Below are 5,132 nucleotides of genomic sequence, written 5' to 3' on the forward strand. Positions count from 1 at the left end.
AATTGAAAGCAGGATTGTGAAGAGTTATTTGCACACCCAAGTTTGCAGCAGCACAATTCCCAGCAGCCAAGAGGCAGGAGCACCCCCCAGTGTCCACCTCCACCAGTGGGTGATGGATGAACAAAATGTGGTAGGAACGTGCATTGGTACATCACCCAGCCTTCAGCGGGAAGGAATTGCTGACACGTGCCATGTGGGTGAACCTTGAGGACAGGATGCTAAGTGAACTAAGCAAGTCACGAAAACACAAACGTTGCATGGTTCCACTTCTATGAGATGAGGTATGTAGAGTGGTCGGCCTCACAGAAGCAGAAGGAGCAGGGTGGTTTTGGGAAGCTGAACAGGAGAGGGAGACCGGGAGTTGCTGTCCACCGGGTATAGAGTTCCGGTTCTGCAAGATGCAAAGATCTGGGCATCGATTGTGCACCACTGAATATGCACCGTGACACTGTGCTTCACGGTAAATATATATTTGGTCTTCGCCCCTGTTTCTGGCACAGATTTCCCCAATTTCCCGAGTGATGAAAACCGTGACACTGCCTTTCGCTGTGTTCATGGGTGGCTTTTGGACTCTACCTGAGGGGGGAGGCTGGCTGCTGGGGGAGCCAACCCTGCGATTAGATGGCTGGAACTTTCCATCCCCTCCCCCCACCTCCGGGGAGGGAGAGGGTCCGGAGACGGCGTTCGGTCCCCAGTGACCAGTGATCCAATCAATCGTGCCCGTGTAATGAAGCCTCCCCGAACGCCCATCCGACTGGTGAACACGTGGAGATAGCAGAGAGTGTGACATGCTCGGTTACTGTCACGGGGCCCGAGTGTGCTGGGCACTGGCTTCGAGGGTCCCAACAGACCAGGTTCGGCCACTCACCGCTGACAAAAGCCAAGGGCAGAGAGACACAGGAAAGGGTGGTGACTCAAGAAAGGATCCATTTCGGTGAGGCCGGCGCTGGGAAGACGGGGGGCTGACATCTCAAGGTGCTGCAGACAGTCCTGGTGGTGGTTCTCTCTCTCTCTTTTTCTTTCTTTTTTTAATTTTTTTAATGTTTATTTATTTTTGAGACAGGAGAGACAGAGTACGAGCAGGGGAGGGGCAGAGAGAGGGAGACACAGAATCGGAAGCAGGATCCAGGCTCGGAGCTGTTAGTACAGAGCCTGATGTGGGACTCGAACTCACAAGCTGCGAGATCATGACAGGTGCCCCCCCCCCTTGTGAAGTTTTATTTGTTTTCTAGGATTTTACATGAGGACAATCTAGGACAATGGTCATGGGTACTTGAGGTGGACAGTGAAGGTCGGGCCGATCGCTGTCTTGGGGTCAAACCCGCGGGGTCTTGCTGACGTCAGGGACGTCCGTCCCTGTTGCTTGAGGGTTAGTTTGGCTGCCCTCAGGGTCTTTGGCTGGCGTTACGAGATGAGCTGGGAGGAAGGACCCGATCGGTCAGGAAGCACAGGTGATGGGCAGGGAGGAGGGGGGCTCCGAGCCTCCGCTCCACCTTGCCCTGTGCTCCCCATCCCTTCCGCCCGGCTGGTCCCGAGTGCTGTCCCGTGTGACAAACGGGCGATCTAGGAGGTGACAGGCTTGTCTGAGTTCTCTGAGCCGCTCCAACAGTATTCGAACCTGAGGGCAAGGTTGTGGGAACCTCCTCTCTATAACTTAGAGACGCGGGCGACCTCTCTGCCCGGCCGCTGAGTGACCCCTGAGTTGGCCGCACAGAGACTCCAAGGGCCACACACAACAAAGGAAACAGACCTCACGCGGTTCAGACAAGTCACGGCCCCGAGAAGCAAACAGTAGCAGCTTCACGGAGCAGCAATGATGAGGCTCGGGGAGCGGGGGCTGCAGAACTGAACGGTGGGCGGGTCGCCAACCTTCGACTCGAGCCAAGCCCCGCCCCCTGCAGGGCCGGGTCCTGGTGGCTGCCAGATGTTCCACCTGCTTCTCCGCGACTCCACGGCCAGCCGGACACAGGGACGTCACAACGTGGGTCGGAAACACAAACATCTCTGGGCATCCACCACCACCTGAACTATTGTCCATTTTTGTAACTTGAGGTGGGCAGAGAGAATGGGGGCAAGGCCTTGAAGAGGGTGGTTCCCGGCCCAGACTTTGTGTTTGGGGGTAAACGCCATTCAGACGGGCCTTTGCTGGGCCCGAGGAGGGGACAGGTATGGGGACCCCAGCCGCAGGCACCGCTGTCCCGGTGATGCCACCTCAGGGCGCCCGAGTCCACCTGCCCCTTGGGGAGCACTTGCGACCCTCCACTCTGCCTGAGGGCTCTGTCCTGCCCCAGAGGCACCTCCTCTCCTGCCAGCCAGGGCCACGTGCCCCAGGGAGCGCGGGTACCCCGACGGCGCTGGGGACAGAGCCAGTCTGGTTAGGACACCGTCTCCCAGAAGCCCTGAGCTCCAGGCCGCCACGGTGCTCCCCCTCCTCCTCCGGGCTGCGTGGGCCCAAGTCCTCCTCTGCTCAGGGACCACCCTCTGTCCAGGCTCCACACGCTGGCACTTGGGGCAGGTCGTCTGGACCTTCTGGACTCGTGCTTCCTTGTCGGGAACGTGGGCAGAGGCCTCCCTCCCAGACTCGCCAGAGGGGACACGACCAGGAACATTCAGACCCTGCAAAGGAAGATGCCATGTGGGGGACCTATCGGGTCGTGCTCACTGGAGAGGTCACGGTGCTCAGCACACAGCAGGCACCTGAGTTCCCCAGCTGAATTAGGGAAGGAGGAAGGGAAGGAGGGAGGGAGGGAAACCATAGAAGTGGGGTCCACACCACGTCAGGTCAGAGGTCCGGTCAGAGGGCGTCACAGCTCGGGCCCTGGAAGGGGGCACGGGACACGTCCTTCTGTCCCTCCAGCGCTGACCTTCCTCCACGTGGGACCTGCTGACCTCCTGGATCATCTTCACCTCCTCTGCAAACAACGCTGAGTGTTCCCAGAAGGGGGACAGCAGGCAGGGGCCAAGGAGGGACTTCCGGAATCCTGTGCCCTGGGGGACTCTGGGACAGCCTTCCAGGTGGCCCTTTATGTCCTCCAGGCACCAGGCCACGATTCCACCTCATGTCTCAGGGAATGCGCCAACCCATCTAGAAGGCCCGTTACGTCCCCATGTCACGGATGGGGACACCGAGGCTAATAGCACAGCCTGAGTCACTAGTAAGACTAGCTGGGTCAGGAAGCCCATCTCCTTGACTTTGGATTTTCCTACCAGCAGGCGTTCATCTTGGCGTCCTGGGGCTCGGGGTCCCTCCTCCTGGGGGATCCCACCACCCGCCGAGGGCCCCAAGGAACTCAGGGGAGCAGAGCTGACCAACCTGCCTGAGGCCCCACATGGGGCTGGGGAAGGGCCGACCGGGGCTCTGGGGGCTCTCCCAGTACTGGGCCAGCCGGTCCCCTGCAGGACGAGGACTTCTCGCTGTGGATCGGCTGGGGCCTCTGCTTCCTCACGTTGTCACCTGGGCTGCCGGTCCCCAGACCAGAAACCTGCCCGTCTGAAGGTGACCACCGCTGCCTCCCTTGGGTCTCACTTGCCCGAGTCCCTCCCCGGGACGACCCGCATCTCTGACGCCTGCTCCCGTGGGGGTCGCCTCCCCTTGGACTGGGACGGGTCTGGCCTCCGTCCCTGGGAACGCACTGACTTTGGCGCATTATTTGCCCCAGAGGCCTGTGAACCTTTCTGGCCCTGGGTCGTGAGGGATGCTCTCCCCTGTGTGGTGTGACCGTCCGGCCTTCTGCATCTCCCGGTTTCTGTTTGGGCCACGGGAGGACCCGCCGTGTCCTGTCTGGCTTCAGGCTGTGGTGTCACAGCACGCACAGGGGTCTCCACCCCGAGACCGTGCCCATTGTCACCGAAGGGGCCTCCATATTCCCACCTAATCCTTAATCCATTGTGATTTCAATATCAAATGAGAAAAAGTCTATTTCAAACGACCACAAAGTACAAAAATGAATCTGTCCCATCTGAAAAGTCGGTGCGGACCCAAAGGTATCTCTTACAAGATTCCACTTGAAGGAAACCTCCAGACTAGGTAACGGAACACGGAGAGAAAGCAGACTGGGGGTTCCCAGGGGCTGGCGGGGGCACGAAAGGGGAGTGAGGGCTCTGGGTACACGGTGACCCTTGGGGATCGAGATATTCTGCAGCAAAATTCTGTGGCGCGGTTCACAGCGTTGTGAGCGTACCCAGTGTTCAGGAATTGCGCAGCGTAAAATAAATAAAACATTTTATTGAAGATTAATATAGATTATAACTAATGAACAAATAACGTAACAGCTAAAAAATAGAAGAGAAAAAGGATAAGGGAGAAGAGGAAGAGACATTTTGGTGGGGGTCGGGGTCAGGGATTGGAGAATGAATTTGAAATAAAATATAATAAACAAAAAATAAAATAAGATAAAAAAAGCACCCTGTATAGGTCTTCAACCCCTTGGTTTTTGGCCGACATCCATGCGGGATCAAGGACAGTGGCAGGGGCGGGGAGAAGGGCGATGGCAGGAGCAGTGTTGGGAGCAAAAGCGGGAACAGTGGAACCAGCAGAAGCAGGACCCAGCTGACTCTGCTCAGGTGCCCGCTGTCCCCGCACAGGTCCCAGGTCCCCTGCTGGCTCCCGGGCCCCTGCAGGGGTCGCTCCAGATACCTCGCCTGCCTGCAGATACGCCGAGGCCCCTGATGCCTTTGGGCCGGGCTCTGGGGCCGACCCGGCTTTTGCTCCTGCCCCGGACTCTTGAGAAGGAAACAGAGTGATGGTTGCAGCGGCTCCAAGGCCTCAGGGTGAGAGGAGGGAAGGTCCCCCACCCCACCCAGCGCCGGCCTCTCCAGGGGCCTTGGCAGAGACACAACTCACCCCGGAGCCTCCCCGAGAAGCCGCGGCCAGGAACCCACACGAGGACCTCTGCACCCTGCAGTCCGCAGCCCGGGGCTCTCAGTCCGCTCCTGGCCCCACACCAGCCCGCGGGGGCTCCTCCCAGGGTGGCCCAGCACCACCCGGGCCCCGTGCACCCCCATCGCCCTCCCCCAGCCTTCTCACCCTCGGGCTCTGACTCCGGGGACTCCAAGTACTGGTCCCAGGACCGGTGAACGAAGACCTTACGGCGGGGCCGGGGCGCTGGAGGAGGCCTTCCCAGGCCAACTCC

The sequence above is a fragment of the Lynx rufus genome, unplaced genomic scaffold (assembly GCF_022079265.1).
Source record: "Lynx rufus isolate CCGP_SWC_20201006 ecotype Redwood Valley unplaced genomic scaffold, mLynRuf1.p SCAF_36, whole genome shotgun sequence".
In the NCBI taxonomy this organism is placed as follows: domain Eukaryota; kingdom Metazoa; phylum Chordata; class Mammalia; order Carnivora; family Felidae; genus Lynx; species Lynx rufus.